General features: G+C 38.5%; 1 protein-coding gene and 1 non-coding gene across 12 annotated transcripts in view; both read left to right on the top strand.

The window, feature by feature from the left end:
- The window catches only part of MEF2C (myocyte enhancer factor 2C), a 143,999-nt gene that overhangs the window by 20,205 nt on the left and 97,064 nt on the right, over window positions 1-26,730 (top strand). For 2 of the 11 annotated variants that reach the window (XM_078852796.1, XM_073344438.1), the window contains exon 2: window positions 22,985-23,038. The exons of the other annotated variants lie outside the window; for them this stretch is intronic. The gene's annotated coding sequence lies outside the window, so the exon portion shown is untranslated. The remainder of the gene's footprint in view (window positions 1-22,984; window positions 23,039-26,730) is intronic. 11 annotated transcript variants of the gene reach the window in all.
- Window positions 9,044-9,114, top strand: TRNAG-GCC (transfer RNA glycine (anticodon GCC)). Its single transcript has one exon. It is a non-coding gene; the product is annotated as a tRNA-Gly (tRNA).

Here is a 26,730-nt window from a genome sequence, read left to right as displayed (position 1 = left end):
GGTATTTGCTTAATGTCAGTTTAATAATACAAGAAAGTTTTTGACTGCATACCAAAGCAGAGGAGGGATGGAGCGGTTTAGGGTGTTAGCCTGGGACTTGGATGAAGTGGGATTAATTCTCTGCTCCCCCACAGAATTTCTTTGTCACTTTGGCAAGTCACTTTGCTTTTGTCCATTAGTTCCCCATCTGCAAAATTGTGATACTAGTACTTCCCTACCTTTAAAGGGTATTTTGAGCTTTTCAGAGTTAGGGTAAAAGAAATCATGTACATACAATAGAGAACAGACATGACAATATTTAGAATACAGTTTCTGTTAGGAAATTATTTTATGAAGTAAAGCATACAGTCTGCAATTGTATATCTCTGCCCGAATAACTCTAGTCTTTTAATTAAAGTTGAGAACTTTCTGTTTCTTCAAGTCTATTTTTTTTTCTATTTCTTCTTTAGTTGTTGTGCCAAGGTATCCATGTGTGTTTCTTCCACTGTCATCTGGCTCATTCCCAGCAGATGCACACAATCTGTTTTGCTGTCACTAACAGGGTTCAGTTTATGGAGAGAATGTGTCAGAACATGCCGCCATAGTCATTTATACAGGATTCTTTTCTCTAAAGAGTAACTGAGAGTATATACCTACCTTATTCTTATTGTATTGTCATAGGGCTTTATCATGCATGTTGAATACTAGCCAATGCTGGGAGCAATGCAGAGCCACATTATCCCTGTGGGAGATGAGGGAGGCAGACTGAATCTCTGAGATCCCTAAGTGTACATGCTCATCGCCTCACCTCTTCATGGAGTTCAACATACTCACACTGCTGTTGCATGGGTTGGTACAGAGGGAGTGGGGCCATGATCCTCACTCCTTTGGGTTTACCTGCACTCTCAAGGCTGCACAGAGGGGGTCATCACTGCACTCCTTGGAATACAGCAACTGCAATCCTGACAGGCCCTCAGAGGGCAAACGGGGGTGAGGGGCTGAGGGGAACACAACTCCTTGAACACCTCCCCATCCTGTACACCCACATGAGGCATCAAAATCGGGCCCATATACAGATTTCTCAGAAAGTTCAGTAGACCAGAAATATGCCCCATTTGTTAGTTTATTTTACTGTTTTGTATGTTAATTTCCTTACTTCTTAAATGGAAGTATTGGGAAAAATCCTTAGAAGTATGTTAAAGTTGATGTAAGAGAACCCAAACCTACATATCTGGATAAATTTTAGACACATCTTCTTTCTTATAGTTTCTAATATTTCTGTCAAAAATATATCACTTACAGTATATGTGCTTTACCAGGTAGACGGTCACAACTCCTTTGTTATGACATTCTCAGGCACAGTTTTAAAGGACGGATTTTTTAGAAAATGTTAGATACTATACACTTACCTTGTGCAAATACTTCTTAGTTTGTGGATTATGGATCTGATAATAACTAGTAAAGAAATTCATCACCATTCTATACAAAGAGAATATTTAAAGAAACCTCTTAGATTTTAGTTATGCTGGCTACCATAGGCTATTCTTGAATAAATGTCACAGTATTCCCTGGATAAGGAAATATTTATTCACAGGTCATTGTACTATCATTTTTTTTTCTATTTACCAATTTAGAAATGTCAATCATAACATAAAAACCTGGGTTCCTTACATTAAATAAAATATAAACATAAAATTTATAAAAGATGGGTCTAAAAGGATGCTGTGTATAAAAACATGATATCTTCCCCCTAAAATAGACCATAGGCCCAATAAAAGACTGACCAGTTATACCTAGAAGCCTGAACTTTGACATATTCAGACTCAGAAAAATCTTTTTTTTCAATTATTATTATTATTATTGTATTTGTTTTATGATAGTGCTAGAAGTCCCAACTTAAATAAAGGCCTTATTGTGCACGGCACTGTACAGACACATAGTAACGTATAGTCCCTACTCCAAAGAGTTGACAGCTAAAGAGTGAGAGGAAAGAGAAGCATAGGTAGGTTCTAAACGTGAAGGCACTTCATTAAGAATGCTTTGCCATTGGTCCCACTGTTCAACTCCAACAACAGAGCATCGTTATGTCAACAGGTCATAAAGAGAGACGGCAATCTCTGAGGCCCTGATTCAGCAGGGTACTTAAGCACATGTGTAACTTTAAGCACAAGTTGTTCCATACTGGTACAACTTTATAGACTGTCACTAACGAACACCTTGCAACTAGGTAGCCAGCGCAGAACAGGAAGCACTAACATAATGCCTATGTCATCTAGCTTTGCAATTATAAAGGAACCAATTACTGTGGTGGAGTCCACATTGGACAGGAAGGGTCACAGCCTCCAGCTGTTAAAAAAAGTTAACATTAAAGAATGTATAGACACAATAGATATTTATTAAAGAATCAAATTTGTTTTACAAGTTAATGTTCCCCAGAATCCTATTATTCTCATTCTTAATGATCCAACTTCAATCTTTGAATTGCCCTTTGTTCAGCGGAGTTGATTTCTCTGGGCTTTTTTGATAGCTAAAAAATTAATTCTTCAACAGTGAAAATCTCCATTAATTCCCAAAATCAAAGACTTACTTAATGAGCTTAGTGACTTGGCTGCATTTGAAGTAGCTTGCATATATATATATTTACATAAATTAAAGAAATTTGATCTCTATTTTTAGAGGGATTTTAAAAATATTATTTTACTTTGAGTGGGGGGTCTTTATATATTTAAAACTCAAAATTACTCATGCTATAAAGATAAACATTACTGTGTAGTTCCTAATACAAGTTCAGATTTTATATTCATGACAGGGTGTATATGTTAAAAAAAGCTACTAGATAATATTAGAATGCTACATTAGTAAGGCTTGCTCTGGCTGGCCTCTCTCTAAAATCAGAGCTCATGCGTCCATTCATAGGAATGATTTTATGAGATATGCGGAGATAAATGCTTGCATGCCTCAATTCATGGTAGAGCCTTTGTAAATATAACTTTCTACATGTTGCCTCTCCACAATTAAACAGTGTAAAATATAATTAATCCATAAACACTGTGATGCTGTTTATACATGTGCATTGAGATGCTATATGAGAGTGCTGCGCTTGTGATTTGGACCTGTCATCCTAATATATCGTGCAGTAGAAATATAATTAATGATTTGTAGATTCTCTGCATTTTCAGTGTATTTACTTGTCTGTTTGTATGTATGGACACCATAAAAATAAGCATCCCAATGTATAATTTTGCTTTATTCTAGATCTTCAGGTTGGGTAACTTGCTCTGTTGTCTGCTGCTGTGGGCTTTTTAGATAAGTTGGACTAGAGAAACAGTAGAAACTAGTTCCAGTATGATTTTTTTGACAATAGTTTTTATTGTTTTTGTCTACAGGCCAGAATTCTGCATGAAATTTTAGTCATTCCTGAATTTTCATGCGAATGATTTTGACCTTATTGAATTAGTCCAGAAATTCATTTTTTTGGAGTTATGAACGTGATTTCCCCTTATAAAGGTTAAATAGTTGCAGCATGCTCACTTGTTAGTACACATATAGTAAAAAGGGAGTTGTTAGGAAATTGCTGGTTCAGAGGATTTGTGATGGTACTGTCCTCCCTTTATTGCTAGGTAGTCTTTTCAAATCCTACAAGGTTGGTAGTGACCAAAAACTATTTTATCTGTTCTTTATATATGCACTTATAAGATCCTCATTGCTGGAGTATGAGAGCTCCTACTGTTATTGGTTAGCAGTTTGACCTGTGTGAAATAAGTCAGAGATCTTAATTCAGTTCCCAATGGACAGTGTTTACACCATTAAAAAATGCCACCATGGCTGGGTACTAATTGGCACTCTTTTTGACAGTCTAAAGAGGCAAAAGTCTGAAACTGCCTTCCTCATCTGACCATGTTTTTATTTTGATTTCTTTCAGCCTCTCTCCGTAGTTTTAGGCATATAAATTAAACTATACCATGCAAAATTAAAGCCTACAAATTGACCTGCTGTAGAACAAAGCAATATCACATTTCAGTCACAATAACAAAAAGCACAGGAACCTTACATCTGCCTCTGTCTCTCAGCCCACTCCTTTCCCAAATGTCTGAGAACAAAAATAACCTTTACAGCATGTGCAGAAGCTTAGTAGATTCAGATGGACCAAAGCGGGTAACAGAGTCCAAGCTGAAGATACCTCATGGAAAATGCCCTGCTAGCAGCTTCCTAACCCGGAGAGCCTCTACCTCAAGTACATCAAAGACATAGTGACATGACAGTGTGGAGAGAATTGTGCTCAGGCTTCCCATAGTATACTTGTTTTGTAGATAAACTGAGGACCTCAGTCTCAATTGCTATCTGTAGAGGAAGAATGGGCCAGTGGTTAGGACATTTGCATAGGTCTCCAGGTCAATTCCTGGCTCTGCCACGGTTTCCCTGTGCAATCTTGGGCCAACTCACTTAGTACCTTGCCTGCAATATTAGCACTATCTTACCTGATAGGAATACTGTGGGGATAAGTATATTAAAAACTGTGAGGTGATGATTGGGGTCCTATAAGTACCTGAAACAGATATACAGAAGTTGCATTTTTATAACTGACAATATCTAATGATTACATAGATCAGTGCAAAGCTTTTGTAACACTTTTTTTAAAAATGAGACAAAATAGAACTATTATTTTTCTTTCATGCTTTCTGTGCAGTTAACTGTAACCTCATAAAATCTGAAGAGATTTGTGAAAGAGATTAGCTTTTTCTATGATTAGGCTTTGGAAACTTAAGGGAAAGGCAAAACTGAAAAGTACAGTTTTCTTAGTGTCCACAGGATATGAACAGTGTGGGCATTTTCATTTAAAAATACTTTTCAATGGCTTGCCAGTAGCCTCAATTTCCGATGTGGAGGGACCACCCTCCTTAGTGGTAAGAGGCAATTCTTTCACTGTGCTAGTTTAGTCATGGGCCTTTCTTGGGCAGAGACAGCTTATTTTTGTAAAGCTGTCCCAAAATATGTATTATCCATGGACTAGGACCCATCAAAGAGACTTGTTACACTTGTAATGATAGGTTGGACTTTTACAGCCAGTACAGGATCTACTAAGGGCTCTATTTGGGTTTCTTTTTTAAAAATTAAATATGTACATATCATTTTTTCTCTCTCTGCATCGACATGTGTTAGCTGCACAGTATTTGCCCAGAAGAACCTATGAAACACACACCCATGTTCTTTCTGCGGGTAGTGGTGGCTAGTTGGAGATATGCTTACAGGGATTTCTGCTGTTATATACTACCCTAGGTCCTTCTCTGGCATCAGTGGAAGTCATTTGCATTAGTATAATGTAATACTTGGCCATGAAGGAGTTGACTTTGGTCCGGATCTAATGCTATATTCAGTATTCAGTAAAGTCAGAGTGGTACCCTCCCTTGTTAGTACTGTTGGAATTTCATTTTCTGTGAGTTATTTTTCCAAGTAAAATTACAGATGGCATTTTAATGATTATGTTTGAGGGGGATGGCCTTTTGAAAAAAATATGAATTTTATTTTTGGAAAATATTTGCAATGTTAGTGGTAGAAATATAGTTGCTCAGAAAAGGTAATTCTTTAGTAGTAGCAGTTCTAGGCTTCTTAAAAACTGAGCTGACCTGATATGACAGATTTCCTAAGATACTGAATGTCATTTTAACATTTTTAGAAATTAAAATATTTTTAAGCTTTGAAATACACTGTCTGACTAGCTGTTCCCATTCCCGACTTCTGCTGTCTAAAAAAATTTGTAATATGGTAACAGGTAGGTATGTTTGGTGTCTCCAAAGTCATAGCAGTCCAGTTTTGATTGTGAAAAAAGTTAACTGTTAAAATAGAACATGAAATATAAGCAGTAAAAAACATTATACAATACATTCTATACATACAGCTCCCTCTATGCATGGAAGACATCTATTGAATAGAAAAGGCACCTTTGACAGAGAAACATAATTTTTTTAGCATTTTGTTAACAGTATTGTTAACAAAATTCTAAACAGAATTGTAGGTCCCACGACAATCTGCTTTATGTGTCTACACACCATTGGGTAACAAATCAGATACTCAATCCCACAGTAGTTATGCACATAAGTAACTTTCCTCAAATGAGTCATTCACTTGAAGTATTGGCTCCCAAAGATATATCCCAACTAAAAACATGCTTAGACAAGACTTGACGGGCATCTCAAATCTTGGAGGACCATGAAATCATAAATAAAGAGCTCGGACATTCCTGTCCAAATAATGGGTTTGATAATAGATACAGTTCACCACAAAGTATTCATGTCCCAGGAGAAAAAAAACAGATGCTAAAGAAACCTCATTATTTGTGTCTTATCACTTGGCTGTAAAAAGGAAAAGGTCTTCATATCTTCCATATCTGCTTGGATCATTTGGCATATATCCAAGGCACACAAGGCAAAGAACTTGTTTCCTTCTTCTGAAGCAGGAAACAGCCTCATGGGCAGAGAGATTATAATGGTCTTTATAGAGATTTGTAAGGCAGCAAGCTGATCCTTGATGTTTTCCATCACAAAAGGTATGCAAGCTTCATCCAATGCTGCGTTCAGCCAAAGGTGTTGCACACAGTAGTCACTTAGTAAATCAGGAAACAGCGTACATGCATCATTATTTCAGTTTCAGTTGTATATTAGACTAATGTTTTCCTTCCTCAGCTATCCACTATAATATAATGCCATTGAAGGATCTCTGGCGCTACTGTGCTAAAGAATAAGGTAACTATATATCCATGCTTACCCAAAAATTCCCTCTCTTGAAGCAATAAAGTCCACTGGCTGTGGAATTTATCTCAACTGCCAGCCTCTTCAGCAGGAGAGGTTTCTCTCTGAACCAATGACCAATAGGTTTGAGTTTTGCCCCCAAACTGAAGACTCACCGTGAGATCTTTTGATCTCTTCTACTTGACATAAAGGAAAATTTGAGTAAGCATATATACATTTTCCTGTTCCAGTATGTTCTAGTCTGAGAAGGCCATGTCATCTGCTCAACTGGATTACTTACAAAGGCTTCTGAAGAACTATCACTGTTGTAGTTTAAGAATTACAGCTTTCAGTCTACTGAGACCTGGAGGGTTTGGGGCACACTTTCAATAGGTTAAGTTACTCGTGCAGTTTCTGCCAGAGTTAACAGAAGTTCATTATCTAATTCTCTCTACTCCATCCTGAACTTTTCCTCCAGTCAATATTACCACTCCAGTCAGGCCACAGATATACAAGGAGTTGTTTTTAGTACTTATGACACTCAATAATGCCAGAGAATTTGTTTGTCACATACAGTTGCATTTTTAAGAAAGTAATTTATTTTTTATTATGGAGACAATAAATGTTAAAATTCAAATACTGTAAGTCACTGATAAAGTGAATAATTAAAATGTTTTCAGGATCAGACTCTGATTTTATATGATGTAGTATAAACTTCAAATAATACGTTTTATTTACCGTAATTCAATTTGGTGAATTGTAAACCCGTTTTTAGTCATCAAGAGAAATGCAAGACCTTAATGTAATGCATGACCACAACTAGTTTTTGTGTATGTCATGTAAATACTACTTGCAGTACATTTTGCAGTTTATAGTCCAGCTAAATACACACAAATACATGGAAATCTCTGTTTGCGCATGTGTGGGGAAATCAAGTGGTTTATATTACCAGATGCTAAGCTTTATGACTGAATTAGCCAACTATTTTGTTGTGCTGAATATCAAATTAATGGTAACAGGACTTTATTGAGCTTCAGAGTGGTGCTGAAGTTCAAGGTTTGCTTGGCAGACAGAAGAGTCACGTCACATAGTTTATGTGCTTCCAGTGGGTAGTGTAAAAATGCTAATTAGCAAAGCCATTGGCAGAACACTGATGATATGCAACTGTATATCTCTTGCCCATGGATTCTGCAAGTACAATATCCATGCTGGAGGAATGCTTGGATGATATTGTCAGCTGACTCTTCCTCAATCCAGAGAAAGCAAAAGTTTTGCCAATGGCTACAGTTCATCTTTATGAAGATGTTTTTCTTCATGCATGTCCCTGCTTATTTAAGGGATTTCAGCACAAGTAGTCAGGTTAAGAATCTTGGTATTCCATTCATCTACATCTTCTTTGTGGAAATCTGTGCCCTGAAAGAGATAGAAAAGTTTCTTTTTTAGTTGTATAGTTCATATAGACTGCACCCTTATTTATCCTTTGATGACTTTATAACAGCAACACATGCCCTCGTGATGGGAGAGGATTATTGTAATTCCCTCCTAGAAAGGCTTTCAGCAGTGCAGCTCTGTCATTTGCAGCTTCTTCAGAATGCAGCAGCGCATTCACTCCTTGTTTTGAGCAAATGTGATAGTCTTACCTCCACATTGACTCATTTACATTGTCTGCTATGAAGAAGCAGTTTGATTTTAAGTTGTTCCTGATGGTTTTTAAAGAACTTAATGGTGAAGATACTGACTGTTTTCAAGTTTCAGAGTAACAGCCGTGTTAGTCTGTATTCGCAAAAAGAAAAGGAGTACTTGTGGCACCTTAGAGACTAACCAATTTATTTGAGCATGAGCTTTCGTGAGCTACAGCTCACTTCATCAGATTTTCAAGTGTTTTCAAGACTTCTTTCTTGTGCATCATCTTGACAGATATCACCACTCAGATGTCACACAACTTTTAGGAATCTCATCGTCCCATCTTGATTGGCAAGTTACGTCTTTTGATGTGGTGGGCTTTAGGCTGTCAAGCTCCCTCACAAAATCCGTTTTACATTTATTTGCACAAAGATGTTTTTCAGAATGATTCTTATAATTTCCATAGTTATTACCTTCATCCTCAATAGTTTCTTTTGGGTTGTAAGAAGAAGGATTTGATTACTTTTTATTATGGTACCTCAGAATTGTTTTTATGATGCTGTGCCACACTCTGAGGATCTTGGGGGCAGAAAGTGGGAGGATTTTAAAAGTAACATGATTATTATAGACAACTGTAATGGCATATTAATTAATTAATTAATTAATATCTAATTAATTGTGTAGTAGTAGCGTAGTAGTAGTAGTGTGTAGCAGCAGCATTGGTGGTTCAGTGGTAGAATTCTCGCCTGCCACGCGGGAGGCCCGGGTTCGTTTCCTGGCCAATGCAAGTGCAAACTTTAGGGGGGAGGGATAGCTTAGCGGTTTGAGCATTGGCCTGCTAAACCCAGGGTTGTGAGTTCAATACTTGAGGGGGCCATTTAGGAATCTGGGCCAAAAATTGGGGTTTGGTGCTGCTTTGAGCAGGGGGTTGGACTAGATGACCTCTTGAGGTCCCTTCCAACCCTGATATTCTATTACATCTATTACATAGTTTTAGAAGCCAGATGCTGTTTACCTTTCTTATGTGAGCATACCCAGTAAATGGGACTATTGACTGAAGCAGGGGCATGCAGGATTTAGGCCTCCCTGTGTAAATTTAGTATAATAATACCTGGGAAAGACAACTTGTAAAACCACTCTAATTGAGGCTTTATTCCTTTCTTTATAAGGATAAATCTTGTCCCCAGTGCACAGCCCAAGTCACTGAGATTTGTGCTAAGGTGAATTTAAAATGGGAATGGATCCTCCTCTTAGGTTTCTCTGCTGCTGCTACTACAGATCTTGTAGCTCTTGTGCCTTGGATTGGAGAATGCCATAACAGATCCACCATTCCTTCACTACAGAGCTCACTAGAACCTAAATTAGCTGTAGCTAGGTCCCATCAGATCTCACAAGCTTAGCAGAGCGGGCTGGATAAATGCACGGAGGCAAGATTTTTCAGAGATATATAGCTGCTACAGAAATTCATCTTTTGGTGATTCAGGAGGCAGAATCCTGTACTGGATTGGTGTTCCAGTTTGGTTCGAAGGCCACCAGTGCTGACTTTTTAAAGACACTTACAAGTTGAGTCCTTACCACTTAAAGGTCCCTTGGCATTTTGTGCAGTAGTAGGGTGTTTACGCCAATCTTCTGGCTAAATTTTCGATCAACTATTTACATTTTGCCTACCTACATCCCCGCTGCACTTTCAGCTGGAACATTCTTCACCATTTCCTGTCCTAAACAATTACACAGTGTGCACTGATAAATAGTAGTCATTTTTCATCCCAGAGGGGCCTGCATTTCAAATGTGTATAACTTGATGCCTACCAGTAGTTTGTAAACATGTTAAGTGTCTGGTCCTGCATTTCTTATGCAACCATTGATTTCAAATTTTCAGGGCACAAAGAGTGCAGGAAAAATATGATCCCTGTCCTGCAAACCCTTATGCATGTGCTTAACTTTAAGCACAAGAGTAGTCCCACTGCCTTCAGTGAACACTTAAGTGCTTAAAGTTAAGTATATGCATAAGTGTTTTTTATGTTTGGAGCCTATTCTACAAAGACTTACCTGTGTGCTTAACTTTACACACTGTGAGAAGTTCCTTGACTTGAACAGACTGAATTACAGTGGGGAAAACTAAGGACATGCATACGTTTTTGCAGGTTTGAGGCCTATGTTTATAAAGTATTTTGGAATCCTTTGAGATGAAAGGTACTACGTAAATGTGACTTGTCTTAATAACACGATGATGGCATTCAGAGTTCCGATCACATTTTCTAACCTGTCTATATTATTACATGGTGCACTCTGCTCTGTAGAGAGAAAATACCCTTGTTTTTATTAAGTTTTACAAATGATATTTAAAGCAAAAAGAAGGAATTGGAGAAAGCTGACATGGATACCTGAAGCTGTACTCCACTATATTTAGCTCTTTCCAGGGGTGAAAGTAAGTTGAGTGACTTACCGGTACTCTGGGGCCAGCTCTGGTCCCCGGAAGGGCGGGGCCTATGGCGGAAGAGGCGGAGTTGAGGGGGTCAGAGCCAGCCCCAGCCCACCCTGTAAGGTAAGTGCCCCCCCCACCGGGGTAGCAGCAGCAGCTTGGGGCTCTGGGGGCTATTTAAAGGGCCCAGGGCTCCCCTCTTCTACTTCCCTGGCCCTTTAAATAGCCGCGGGAGCCCTGGGGAAGCGGCGGGGCTCCAGCGGCTATTTAAAAGGCCCGGGCGGTAGAAGCAGGGGAGCCCCAGGCCCTTTAAATAGCTGCCAGAGCCCTGCAGCTGCTACCCCAGGGCTCCAGCAGTGGGGCTCTGAAGGCAATTTAAATGGCCTGGGGCTCCCCTCTTCTACTGCCCTGGCCCTTTAAATAGCCGCCAGAGCCCTGGGGAAGAGGTGGGGCTCCAGCGGCTATTTAAAGGACCGGGGCGGCAGAGGCAGCTGGAGCCCCAGCCCTTTAAATAGCCCCTGGAGCCCCCGCTACCCCAGGGCTCCGGGGCTATTTAAAGGGCCCGCGGCTCCCCTGCTTCTACTGCCCCAGTCCTTTAAAATAGCTGCCAGAGCCCTGGGGAAGCAGCGGGGCTCCAGCGGCTATTTAAAGGGCCCGGGCGGTAGAAGCAGGGGAGCCCCAGGCCCTTTAAATAGCTGCCAGAGTCCTGCAGCCACTACCCCAGGGCTCCAGCAGCGGGGCTCTGGAGGCAATTGAATATCTCCAGCCACTGCTGGGAGCCCCAGGCCCTTTAAATTGCCCCCTGGGAAAGCTGGGCTGCTCCAGTACGGTGCAACAGCTCTTGCCGGTATGCCGAACTGGGGCGTACCGGCTTACTTTCACCTCTGGTTCTTTCTAAATGTAGGTTTAATATATTCTTCTTGTCTGGCCAGCTCAGATGGTGGAGATTATAGTTACTTTTTCACATGTCTTTAATTATATTATTTTCAGTAATGTTTTGATGGATTAAAATAAATTTTAATAAAACAGAAAATATCATGTACATTATAACTCCACTGAAGCAATGGTGTTATAGCAGGGATGGATTTGACCTATTATTTTAATGTTAAATTGGGAATTTGTAAAGTCTTATTCCCTGCAGAGTCTTCAGTGTGCTATATTCTTAATCTTTAGATGGTAAACTGGCATCCAGATAGAATATGGTACATTTTTAATAGCAATGACTCCTTTGAGTAAGTTTTATTGTAGCATCCTGGAATATCATTTATTCTTTTGCTTTATAATTTATTCGTTCTAGATACAAACTGTAAAGGAGGTATGTTAATCTGTTTTTATTCAAAAGTACAAACAGTAGCTCTGCTACAGTTTAGGGACTGAATAACCAATATGGACATGCTACTCATTATTACTTATGCTATATCTTATGTTAACAATGAAGGATATTGATAAAGTAATAGATCTTCTGCAGAACTTAAAGCATTGATGAGCAGTAAATTATTCCATCCCATATGATATGTTCCAAAGGATTGCTATAAATAAAAACCATAAGATTCCTGTTTTTTATTTAAAAAGATGATGTGCTTTAATGCAGTATATGCTAATATACTTGAAAAATGTTCACAATGAACTGCCTCAGAATTATCCATAAGAATTACAATACTGTATATGATTTTTTCCTCTTGATTGAATACTTAGGACACAGTTCTGCAGGGATTTCTGCCCTACATATGTCTGAATTTATACAATTAAAATAGAAGTGTGTCAAAATGCAACTCTCCTCTCTAAATTGTGGGAAATTGTTATTCGCCTACCTGGATTTCTCAGCATGCAATTAAGAATGGGCCATTATGCAGTGGGGGAAGGGAATCGGAGGCAGCTTTAACTTGGGTGTCTGGCACTTTTGGTACATGGCTGATAACCCAGGCAGACCCTGACCTTGGCAACATTACATGAGCAATCTTTGTATACGGATGAACTGTTCTTGAACAATTTCTCTAATATATTTGACACAAAAAGGTTTTCCTTTTAACAGGCATGCATGTTTTCTTGTTCCCCTTTCTTTTTAATCTTGAACAAATGTATTCAAAGAAGCCACTGCAAGGAACCTCCTGTTTTCTGTTTCTCTTTTCAGTCTCCCTAGATCCCTTTCATAGTACACTGGTGTTTGGTAGAGGGACTGGGTAGAGGTTGTTTCCACAGTTGTTGCTGTTGTTTTTTGGTCACACTCATGTGGTATCATTAATCTGGAATACTTAAACTTGGATGGAGTAGAAGGAATTGATGGTTATTTTCCGTGTTCTAGTATATGCAAAGCTAAAGTGTGAACTTTGCCTCATCACCAGAGGCTGCACTGTACTCCAAACAGAGAAGGTGGAGGTAAAGGTAGTGACATTGTGACCATTGTCATGAGTTCAAATACCAAGATGGTAGACACCTTATAAATTCATAAGTAAGCTGACTCAAGGCTCATCCTGTATTATCAGAGCAACTAATTCCTATGTTTTAGGTTCTAATAGAGGCTGTATCTGTTGTATGATACTGTGTATAACATTTGTGTCTACATCAGGATTTGCTCTGATCCTCCATATGTACAAACTGGAGCACGGTAGCACGTTTTCCATGTGATATGGTGTTTTATGGAGGGAGGTGGTTTTTTTCTTTTTCTTACTTTCCTTTTGTTGTTGTTGTTGTTGTCTGGTATTGTGGGGCTTTTTGGTTTTGTTTTTTTACTGCTGAATATAGTGTAGCTAATGCATTTATGTGCCTGCATAGAACTGCAAGGGGGAAACAAGATACACATGTCTGGATGCAAAAAGTCAGAACACAGCCCTAAAGGCTATAATCTAATCAAGGGAATCTGCTGCTATCATAATCTCAGGCTGAGTGGTTGATAATCAGTATCTGAGCCTGAGAATACACTGCAGTTCTAGCATATTTACTGAAGGGTTATGCTGAAGAAGATATTGTAAATGTATGTTAGATTTAGTGACAAGGACAGTGGCAGGATGTATAATGTTTTGGTACTGTATTACTTATTCAACATGTTGCAAGTAACCCTGCAAAAACTCCTGTACTGCCAAACAAAGGTGATACTCACCCTTGAGTAAAGTAGATTATTTTTTTACTATTCCAGGGTTGGGGGAGTTAATTTGGAACTATATTTCTTGTCATTATTCCCAGAACAGGTGGGAGTTCTAAGGAATCATATCACAACACAGCAAGTACGTGGCATTGTTGAGGGGAGCTTGTGTTAAAGCCACCATTTCTATATGGTATACACATGTCTCCTGCCCACCTCTTGATTTCACAGTGTGAGTGAGGTGTAAGCCTGTTGTAGAAGACCCAGAGCAGTAACAGTGGGTTCATTTTCTGTAACAAACAACACAAAGGTACATAATTAATAGACAGCTGTTTGGTTATTTAAAGTTAATATTCATTCAGTAGAATGTAAAGGATGAACATTTATAGTGCTTTTAGAAAAACAGAACAAAGTTCAGAATACAAGTGTGAGAAAAGTAAAGTACTCCTAATTAAGTGACTACTAATCTTAATGTACAGAATTCAGAATATTACATTGAACTAAATCTGTCTCTCTACCCAAGATAAAATTACACCATTGCAGAGGGCTCCTCAGGCCTAACAGTAAGATGTTTACTGTGCACTGAAGTGCTTTTCTCACTAAGAGCTTAGTGATCTTCAGTGGAAACAAGATTGGGTTCTGTTAAAAAAAACCCTAAAATCATTGCAACATAGCAAATATTTCTAATACATTGTCATATTCATCTGGATTTAACACCATTGCAAACTTTAGAATTCAAAGTAGCCTTCCACAAGGTCATGCTAGCATATTTCTTATCAGTGAAGATTGCAGTATGTTATTGTAGTATATCTTGGAATTCTTAAGATGAAGTTGTTTAATTAAAAGTTTATGGTGTCAGGTTAAAAAAAAGTTATCATTGGCAGTAAACTTTAAATGATCGAGTTCAAGTCAAGTTGGCAATTGACAACAGTTGTTTGAAATTCAGCCTTGAAAAAGTGGATTTGCTCTTGAAATTGAAGAGTACAAAGAAATGCAAGCTTGTGATCAAGTCCCGTCTTTATTTTGTTTAACCACTTTTCTGTCATTTGTAGTTAGAGGCCAACTAAGAGTCTGACCAATAGTTAGAAGATAAAGTGAAAAACAAGCTACCAAAATACAGTCTGATTCAGACTTTGAAGTTTATTTTGTGCAGTTATCAGGAAACTAAACTGACTGAGTATGCTTTAAAGTGCAAATTTTACCCTTCAGATTATTTTAAACTTCTTTTTGTATGATTCTTTTACACAACAGTTAATATTTCTGACTTTTCTGCTGGTCCCAGAATCAGGAAGCTACGATTGTGACATAAAGACAGTTTTGCACTTCTTCCACTCCTTGGTTCTTGTGCCAAACAAACACAACTCAAGAGTCGAACCCCATAGATGGTACTGTTATGTGTCAGATTGTGATATTTAAACTTCAGGAAGCTTTTTGACATTTTGTAAAATGTGATTAGAGTACTTCAGTAAATTCAAGATGCACATTGCTACATTATGGAATGGTCCTTTGACCTGGCTTGCAGATAAAGGATTGTCTATCCAGATATTTGGGGAAGTGTTGGGAATTGTGGACAGCTATAGTTCTGATTTATTTCCTCTCAATTTCTGCTCTTTTTATCTCATATCTGTGGCACTCCTACTTACCTTTTCAGGATCCCAGGTGTGGGATTCTACATTGCGAACTGTAATAAGAAAGAGCAATAATCCTTCCATTGCTGTATCTTAATCCATGGTGCCCTAATTCTGCAAAACTAGAAAGTATCATCTTCCACACTTCTTGTATTGGACCTCTCCAGCAACGTTTTCATCTAGTGTATTGTGTTGATTTTGAACCTTATATTTACTTTTATTTCCTTTTGCTCATAACTCTTGTGTGCTCTAGAGCGTACTCCATTAACTCTGAAGAAGCAGTTGATTCCGATGAAATGGAAAAATCCACGGTTGGAAGCAAAGGAGGAAAAAAATTCCATCGACTCTCTTCACTGTAACTCCTTCCTATGGAATACCTGGACCCCACCAGCAAACCACACAGATCTCTCGCAAACTGCTGTCTTTATCTACAGTCAGACTTTGTGGGCCACCTCCCTCCTCAGTGGCAATAGATTAACATCCCTGTGGCAACTATAGCTATGTAGCATACATGACAAATTAATATTAGGAAATATTACTAATTAATAATAACTAGTTATGCATTTTAGCACTCTTTCAGTGCAGTGCAGTAGATGGAAACAAGGAAGAACATAAAATCTGACTAGCGAGCTCTTTACTGACCACTAACAATAGCTCTGTGGATCATTAATGGTTCATAGACTACAGTTTGAGAACCTCTGTTCTGAGAGGTTGTTGCAAACAGTGACCGATAAGGGTAATTTCTCACCTGGGTATATGGTTTCTCTATGTCCTAAAGAAATTGGATTTTGTGTACCAGACATACTAACTGGGTTGTATTACCAAGAAATTACAGCTTCTAGCATTGCTCTTTCTCAGAATGCCTATGCAAGATATGGGGAGACGCCCAAGAATGGGGGAGGCTTCCCCTTCTCAGCTGCATATCTGAATGGAGAAGTTTCTTCTCTGCCCTGTGTATGGTGTCAAAACCAACTGGGTAGAGTAAATTTTCGCTTCCACTTCTTTAGCAGGGTCTGTGTATGTCTCTTGTTGATGCATTCCTCTGCCAATGAGAATTTGTTCTCTTGGAGACTGTCTTCTCTTGCTTGTGACTTCTGAACAGAACAAATAATTAATCTTACCTTCTAGTCAAAAATGTTCTTTTCTGATAAATCCCACTAGTCCTGCTTAACAGTCACACAATAGAGTCTCCCTTCCTGTTGTTAGAATGTGGACACAAAGTGGGCAGTGATGCCTTCTGGTTCAAATGAAATTGGAATCCTAATTTGGGTTAAAAGTAACATGTTTGAAGTGAAACATGTTTGGATGGAAAACTAGATAAGGAAACCCTGCTGCACGAAAAGGGTTTTCAACTTTTCTACCTGTCTGGCTGAAAACACTGAACCAGGAACACCATTGTTAAGGAACCTTTTTGAGACAACCATAAAAGGCTTTGAAGGAGATTTCTAAAAATGCTGAGTATTAGAATAATTCTCAAGGAGGAAATGGTGACCTGATATGAAAAATACCATTTGGTAAAAGTTATCAGGCATCTGACTACTTCAGGGACCAACATCACAGTTACTTCTCAGGTTATTGAAGGTTTAAGCCTCTGCTTTCAGAGTAACAACATTGAGACCCTATCTAGCACATTCTGAATAATGAAACATCGGACATTTCTGAATGTTGAGACTTTCCACAAGGTCCAGTTTGTGGATATGTTTTATTGAAAGAAACAATATGAACACAAAAGAGAACATAAAAGGGCAGTAATAACATTGGGCATTTCAGATGTGCATTTTCAATAGCCATGTTATGAGACACAGATAATTGGGATTGCTATGCAACATTTGTCCATGATATAATAGTAAACCATCTCACAGGAGCAATCGGCAGGGAAGAAGAAGTATGGAACTCACAATGAGCTTAGGCTACCATGACCTCCTGGGCCAGTCAGGAACTATCAGACTCATGGTCACCTATTTGCTGGACAGCTTCCCTATACTGCCTAAACTAAGAAGGAAAGGATGTATATGTGAAGGGCTGACTGTCCAAGCAGTAAAGACAGAATCTTCTTTTCGGCTGTTTACACTTCCTAGTCTGCCTTCTAGTTCATACTCATGTCATGAAGTGCCCCTGCTGTGATCCTCTCTCCCCTGACTTAATAACAGAAATTACATAGGACACAATTCCCCTTGCCTCAGATTTGTGCAACTGAGTTTGTTGGCATGGCAACTCAACACTTCAGCTACTGGAATGGATTGCCATAATCCCTAGGAGATTGATCTTTGCCTGGATCAGGAACCTCTGCACCTCCTTTGCCATTCTTTTGTCCCTCTCTGATTGGTGGAGGCATTGTCCATCTATCTCAGGACTATTCGCCTGACCAGGAATGGGAAAGGGCATTTTGCCTTCCCTTGGTCTGCAAGCAGTGGATTTTATAACCTCTTTTGAGTGGACAATGATAATTTTACTCATGTGTGAGCCCACTTGAGACACCCACAGAACTCTGAGAATATACAAATGATTGTTGCCTGGGCACCAGTGTGAACGCTAAGAAAAATTCTGAGAGAATGTCCAGGATCCATAGTGATAGTATGTGTGAAGCCCGAAAGCTCAGATAGAAGTATATGCCATGACACCTTCATACAGGAACGTTCCTTGGTCTGGAATTGGTCTCGGTTTTGACCAAAAACACTGGACTGAATGAAATGAGATTGTATCTTTTCTGGCCTTTAGGACTTGTCTTTTCAGAATATAACACTATTATATCACTTGATGTTAGAATTATGAGTTAACTTAGACTTATCCTGAGGAATTGCAACTGACAGGTTAACTGTGAGGGATAAGCCAGTGTACTTTCATTATGCTTTTACCAAAACTTATCCAAAGAGGGAGTTCTAGGACATCATAAGTGGTGTCACAATGAAAAATAAGCTCTCATTTTTGAAAGAGAAACTGAAGTAGGTATGACCCCCTGTATTTTTGTGGAATCTTGGTTCTGTATTGTAACTGAAGCAGCGCTGAAATGGAGTAGAACATTGTATACATGACAGTCCTGAGTTAGCTACCTGCACTCTCAAAGGCTCTTTTTCAGTGTTTGATGGTATCATGGGGTATATGGCTCCCTCCACCAATATGATGGTATTACAAAAAACTCCCAAAGTTACAGCCAGTAAGTTGGAGGAGGAAGAGGAGGAAGTGTGAATGTTTTTCTTTGAGTTAAGCATTCATTTCTGAAATACACTTGAAAAGGAGTCCTATCCGTATTTGCTCTTTCTATGGTCTTTTCCTGAAAAGAGTGATGAAAGAGAAAGACCTTGCTGACCTTAGAAATTGCTATTCTGCTATTAATAGAAATGCTTTCTAATTGTATAGTACCTACTGAGCTCAAAACACTTTATTAATATTAATTAATTAAGCCTCCAAGCTACCTGTGAGATAAGCAATGGGTATATAATGATCAGTGCACCTAGCTCTAAAAATGCAACCACCTTTAGGGTGGAACATTGCAGTTGCTTAATATCACACAGCGACACAACATTTGTCAAGGTCAGGAAGCAAAGAGTGTCTTATTCAATTGCATGAGAATTTAGGTAGGCAGAATATAGTAACTCAAGTTGGAATTCAGCCAGGACACCGGAGTTAACATCCATAACCTTTTGGTTTTAGATTTCATTTGAAGCACTGTCTCCTATATCAGTATAGTGTCCTCTAACACCATTGATTCAAGATTGTATCAGATGGGAATGCAACTCACCACTTCCTGTATTACCTACTTGTTTTTTTGGAGGTCTCTCATTCAAATACAATTAATTAATTAAACTGAGTAATGGCCAGAGGCCATGGGGGGCCCATTGTGGTAGGTGCTATATAAACACATAGAAAGAGACAGTCCCACCTCTGAAGAACGTACATTCTTCAAAGTTGACCCAGCCTGACCCTGACTGGCTTGTGAGAACTGACAAGATCATAACATATGGTATAGCTGCAGGGGGTCAGGAAAGTGTCTCTTGCATTAGCCAGGGCTGGCCATATATCACTCAGATTAAGAGTAATTGACACCTGTTTAATTGAGGCTGACAGGCCATGAAAAAGATGAGCATCTAATCTTGCGGTTTTACCTGGGAGAGGAGTTCCTTACTGAAATAGGGCTGAAGAAATGGAGGCAAATATACTATCCTTCTATATCTAATTCTGTCTTGACATGGAGCATGATTTGTTTCTGGCAGGTTAAAAGTCTGTTTCGTTTCCTTTTGACAGAACCCAACGCTTTTTCCAGACACAGTAGGAGCAACAATATTGGAACTCCTGGGGCATTGGCTAAACACCCTTATTCAGATCCTTTGCTCCTGCTCTGGAATGACAAAGCCGGGGGCTGGGTTTGGACTGCGCCTTCCAAACTAAAATAGCCTCCGAATCTGCTTTTCTTTTCTTTTTTTTCTATTTTGTGAGATCAGTCAGCTTCTACACATCTGAAGCACAAAGAAACCTCTGGCACATTAGCTTGCAGAAATATTTCTGCATATTCCATGACATTGAAACTGAAATTCCATCTTCTCTAACTTGTCTGCTATGGATGGGATGCTGCATTTCCTCTCCGTCATTTTTTCAGTCAGGCAGCTGAAATACCACATTGGCTAGGACCATCAAATGACAGGTCCCTGCTCTTCTACCCCCAATGCTTCTTACCTGCAGAACAGAATGTCAGAAGGCTGCAAGAATCAATTTATGTGGGCTTGCATCCAGACCACCAATCTTTAGCTCCCTTTCTTCTTATTGAGAATTATCTCTGTAGGATCAGACTGCAATGAGGCTGCCAAAGACAAACTACTGTGGCATGCAACCAGGCCGTCCACCCTCTTAACTTCTTGTGCTAAATGTGAGAGGTTTCAGCAGGAGTCACTGACTTACTGGTGAGTGTCTCTCTTCTGAAGAAGCTGCTACATGAACTGGAACAAATTATTTAGGAATCTAACATCAAAGGCAAAACAGACAATAAATATAAAAATAAATTTTCTGGTCTATAAACAGTCCCAAAACCACACTAAACGGGAAAAAACAGCAAGAGAATTGCTTCCATCTACTGGAGCCAAAAAACAACTGACGAGTGAGCTCCTAATAAAAGGAGAGTGATATCATTTTTGATCAGATTATGCTTCTCTCCAGCAGCTGGTATGGAAAAGTAAATCTTTGGGCTGGTATAGTATGATGCTGGATAATTCAAAATGACTTAAAAGTATCCTTCTAGGCTTTCAAGGGCCTGGGATTTCTACCTGAGAAAGTGCAAAGTAGCTCTAGTTAGTTATTATAGAACATTTGCAGCCGATTCTGTAGCTGTTCCATGGAAAGTCTATGGAATTGAGCCCTTAATTCCTAACTGTCCATCCTGAGTAGACACAATATATTTTGTTTTTACTGGTGTTAACATTTGTATGTTGGGCTATTGGAGAGTCAGTATTTTTTTAATCATAAAAGGACAATAGCAGACCACTCCTTTCATCTTTGTAATCCCTTGTTACTATGCAGGCTTTATCCAGCTGTGATGATCTGTGGCTTTCCACGCCATGGTTAGTCAGGTTCCTGGCTCCAGAGCCTCCCAACCTATTTTGCTGGCCAGCAGCAGAAGCTATTTCCTTTGCTGAAGCAGGATGCTGCTGCAAAGATCTGCAGAGGGGAATAATAAGCTATCCACCCTCCTGTCTGCTTTTCTCCTGCAAAACTCCCAAACCACCTCCTCCATTTAAAAAAAAAAATCAACCTTATAAACCCTCAGTACTCTGGAAAAACTACAAGAATCTACATAAGGGTGCTTTTGGACATTCAAATTGGCCCTTCAGCATCCAAATGTCTATTTAGTTTCAGAATCTCAGACCTTGAGCCTATTCCCGTTGAAGTCACTGATAAAATTGTCATTGACTTGCAGAGGTACAACATTCGGCAAATGGCACAGCATTGGATACCCTAACTTAGGGACCCTGTTTTCAAACTTGAGGGACTGGTTATTAAAATAATTGGAAAAAGAGCTATAAACTCCTTCCCAAATTAGGTTACAATGTGCCATAAGTGGCATTCATTAGCAGAGGTCATCGCTGAATGATCTGAATTAGGCCCTAAGATAAGGCCTAAAACATGTTTAAAGTACTTGCTTTTTTAGAATTTGTTAAATCTGAAGTAAAAAAGACCATAGTGTAGATTTCTGATCATGAGATATTACAATAACTAAACCACACATAAGATCTGATTATCTGTGTGCTTGGAAAACATGTTCCTTAAAAGCACTGGATTTTGAAATTTACTTTTACCTTTTCTTGATCTAATTGTAAATTTCTCTGACTATAGCTACACAGAAAGAAAAGTTAACGTTACAGAACAGGAAATCACTCTGTGAGACAGTATTTCCTTGGTATGGATAACACTTGCTTTTTGATACTGTGTTCTTAGGGTTGGCAGCAATTTTATTAAGCAATTTTATTTTCAAGAATAAAGAGCAAATTTAAAGCTGGGTTCTCTAAACCTTGTAGTGTGGTTGCACAGGAAATTGTCAGAGGAAATATAATGGAAAAAAAAAAACCCGTGGTATTTGTCTGTGTTTTGTTTATTTTACCATTTATAAAGTACTACTTGAACTGCACCTTGAATTTTATTATTTCTGTTTAAAAAAAACTCTAGGTGCAGAATTGTGTCTTCGTTATTAGCTGTAACAATGCTGTTAGTATTAACGTGTTCTGTCCGGTCTTTTTGTCTATTCATTCCAGAATGAAAATTAATCTGTTTAGCTAGAGGCTACATAGTTTACTGTCATTAGTTGGGGACAGTCAAAGATATGTGACTGTTTCAACTGCAGAGGAGCTTTGGGATTTTCATCTATTGCTGAGATCTTAATCAAATATGTTACTGAGAGTCCGTGAACACACCCTTGGGGGGGGGGAACAGTATAACCCAAAGATTATTCAAGCTATTTTAATAAAAAATATATGTGTAATGTTTCATTTCTGCCTAAGTTTAATGTAATAAAGCACTGTAGAGGATATTAGTAAATTTTACACTTATAAATGGGATTAGAACTTGGCTAGTGCAAGAAAAGGCAGAAATGTTGAGCAATTTTAGGTCCTTCTCTCAAAAAAACAGACACACGTGCTTTGCTTTAAACTCTGTGACTTCTCAGTGTATAAAGTTAAGCATGTACAGAAGTCTCTCTAATCGGGACCTAAGAAGCCATGGCTTAGTTGTAACAGATGGTTGAGCCCCACCGCAGTAAGCAATGTTTTAAGAGACTGATCTTCCCATGGTGAGTGAAGAACACATGCACGCACACTACACGCTCTAACATTAATGGATGCTACACTGATGAATCTTCAGTGTTTCAGTGGGAAAATAGACCACTTTCAAGCCTATTCTATTTTTGTGGACAGCACTGGATTTCCATGCTGTCAATGTTACTGTTTTAATCAACATGAGATTTTTTGTTTGTTTTACTGAATATTAATTAAAACCATGTTTTAAAATGAATTAACTAAAAACTTTGTCTTTACTGGGTTTCTTTCAGAAAGAAAGCGAGGAAACATTTCCTTTTACAATACTATGTCTTCACACACACACGGTAAAATAGATTATTTTAAAATTACTGAGGCTACTGATTGGTACATAATGATCTAAACGTTATAAAAGAAAAAATATCTTAAAAAAACAAACAAACCCATCCTAATCACTCAGTGTAACCACAAAATTCAGCCTGACACCTGCAGAGGTCAGGCAAGGTTCCCTACCCCATCTCCCCAGTGTCTTCTGGTGGTTTTTTTTTTTCACATCTGCTTCCTCTGAAGCATCAGGGATGGCCATGGCTGGAGGTGGGACACTGGATAGAGAGGGCCAGGGCTTTGAGGTGGCACCAGCATTCTCACTTTGAGGTGCTTGGCTGGCTAGTCCTTTTTCACATGCTCAGGGTCTGACTGATCACCATATATGGGGTCAGGAAGGAGTATTCCCCCAGATTAGATTGACAGTGACCTGGGAGGAGGGGTTGCCTTCCTCCACAGCATTGGGTGTAGATCACTTGCCAGGATTATCTGGGTATCTCTCATTTAATCATATCCCTGTCATTGCAGGGACCTCAGGCCCTTGTCCTCCTCAGTCCCTCCTATTCTGTGCCCGTGGCCCATAATAGTCTAATCTCCAGTGAGCTGTAATATTTTGGCCTAATTTGGGTTGTTGGGTTTAGTGTGTGGGTGTTCGGTGCTGTTGGTGCCTGCGATATGCAAGAGGTCAGACTGGATGATCTGGTGGTCCCTTCTGTCCATAAGGTCTGTGACTCTAAAGGTTTATCCATGCAAAGGACCTAGAATGGAGATTTATGAAGAAGCAGTTTAGAAAACATAGGGGTCAGTTATATCACAGTCAGCGTAAAAAGTGTTAGCAAAGCACTAAGCTCCACTTCCCACACATATACACACATTCAAAACACACATTTTGTTTTATGTTGTGCATATCTTTATTTTAACGATAGCTGAGGACCAGATTCTTATCTCATTTTCCTCAGCGTAACTACAGAATAACTTAATCTGTTGAGTAGAGTTACTCTGGAGTTGCTGCAGTGTAATTGAGATCACCCCCCTGGCCCTGAGGCAGCAGTGCAGTTTCACAGAACTGTATTTTTGTAAAGATAAAGGACAGGCTGTGTTTTCAGAGGAATGTCTTGACAACAAAGTGCATCACTGAAGGCCACCTCACTCACAATGAAGGTCTGTATTTTAAAATAGCACTAAAACAAAATAACTGCTGTGTTTTGGCAAAGGGTCTTAACTATTTACAGCACTACGTAAGAATAGTAAATAGTGCATCAGTACCCAGATTGCCCTAGCTGTAACCCCAAACCTGGAAGAAATACTATAATTACGTTTTTACATGTTTTTAAAACATAGTAGCCATTGTCAGTTTAAATATTCTGAAGCCCAGCCTGATACTGCCTTTTAAAAATGCAGAATTTTGATTTCCAACAGCTGCATTGGGTCTTAAATCATATATTATCTTTATGGAGCTTTTTGCTAACATATGTTAATTGGCTGTTTTCTATGACAAATTATGAACTCTTACTTTGATGAGGTTCAATTGCAATCATGTTGAAGTCGAATACGTAGAGTTTCCAGCCCCCGCTGGCTCCTCAAACCACTACAAACATCTGCACGTCACTGCAGTGCTGAGTAATGGCAGGATTTGGGTTGGTCTGATTTTTCTACAGATTTTTTTCCACAGGATATTTTCAGCTCTTTGCACTAAATCTGTTTCTGGGTTTGCCCTTTTTAGCAGAAGTATGTTCTAAAATTAACATCACGTCTTATATAAGATCATCAGAATACAATGAGAAATAATTTACAGCACAATACATTCAGAATCTGTTTTGATTGTACTGAAACTTGAGTGCAGTTGGTTGAAATGATCAGTCATTATTCATGCTCCATGTTACAGTTAACGTTTGTTGGGGTCATGTAGAATTTGTGAGAGCATAAGTGATAACTGTGTTTAAAAGTCAGTATGTTTTATTTTCTGATCAATTGCGTTAGTAGATCAAGTGTTTGAGATTAGTTTTATTTTTAGAAAACTGGGAAGTACTGTATCTATTTTGTGATTTTTTTCACTAAGAAAATGGTGTTTCCCTTCTGGAGAGGAAACATATGTCTGATTATGTTTTGCATAACCTTTGCACATCTTCCTACCAGTAAACGAAAGATTGTATTGCAATTTCAGTGTCTTTGTATCTCCTTCATGTCTAAGTGCTATTATGATTACATTTGTTAAGCATGTAATGAAAAGAATAACAAATAGAAAACACATTTTCCAGCATGGTTAATGAGTTAAAAGATATGGAACCAGTCTTTCTCTGAGCATTTTTTAGTTTTTACATACTACTGTGATGGCACAATCTGACAATACTATTAGTTTTTTATAACTCATTCATTACAAGCATTGCAACATACAGCATTTGTTGCATGACGATAAGTTATCATCCACAGTATGTAGAGAAATACAAGAATACATGTATTTAAATAGAGGGAAAGAAATGTAGTCATTAAGTGATTTGAACATCATCCTTTTAAAAACTGTGTCAAACAATGTCAATTGCATTGCAATTAATTTAGCAGAACATCACATGGTTCAGCCTTGACCTAAAGCAAATGGCTATAGATAAATCTGTCCTATTTCTTCTTCAAAGCAAAAGATGGGGGTTAAATTTCGAGGCAAGTGTTAGAGTTTAGAATAAGGAGAGCCAGATGTGAATAGAAGCTACTTCAGTCTCATGAGGCTGGTTATAATTCAGACCTTTCCCTGGGGTAGCACACAATCAATGAGTTCCAAATCCTGGGGCTACCTGCATTTATGTGAAGGCATGGGAACATTGCTTTACAACTGACTACTGAACATATGTGAAAAAATTAGAGCAGAAATTAAGGGTAAAAAAGGTTAATTTCAGAAGTTACTCATGAGCACCATGTTCCTTTGAAGCTGTTGGAATTAAGATGATTTCTGAGAGGAAAATATTGAAATGAGGAAAGTGTTTTTGTAAGAGCATTGTAAACAATCTAAAAATTATGCTATGGCTATTAAATAGCTTCCTCTAATCACTGTTCTTTAAACATATCCTGTGTTTTAAAGGAAGCGGTATGTAGGTCATATGCAGCACAAGTGACTACATTTATGGATTTCTCTTTGCTAGAATCTAAGTTAATTGAAACAGGGAAGACTTAGAAGGGGATGACTTCAGAATTGTTGTCAATACTTTAGTGTGTCTGCACTGTAAATTGATACATTGTATCTTGAGTTAGTCTACACAATAGCATTCAGTTCCACTTGATAGGACTAGCTTAATTGGCTTTAAGAAAATAAAGCAAGGTAAAGAAAGATGTACACGTGAAAGAGAGGACTTGGCATTTTATTGGATTTTGAGGCCTGTGAGCCATGTGTCTTAATTGGGGCCAGTTGGGATCAGTTAATAATTGCTGTCAGAAGATCAAATTTAATTCTCTTTATAAAAAGACCACAGTGGGACAGAGTTAAACAAATTGTCATCTGAGGTTTCAAATGAACAAAGCTTTAATTAGGTTGATAAGGATGCTGTAAGAGAGAGAGAGAGAGAAACAGGAAATTGATGAATGTGCTATGTACCATATTGGGCCATGTATGACAGTACTGTCAAATATCTTTATTTTGAGAGGATACATATTAACATATAGGATTATTTTGCTAGTATATGTATCTAAATGCTTTTGACAAATAATATAATTCAAAACTTTTTGATCT

The sequence above is a fragment of the Lepidochelys kempii genome, chromosome 5 (assembly GCF_965140285.1).
Source record: "Lepidochelys kempii isolate rLepKem1 chromosome 5, rLepKem1.hap1, whole genome shotgun sequence".
NCBI classification, from domain to species: Eukaryota; Metazoa; Chordata; order Testudines; family Cheloniidae; genus Lepidochelys; species Lepidochelys kempii.
This window is presented reverse-complemented; position numbering and strand designations above follow the sequence as displayed.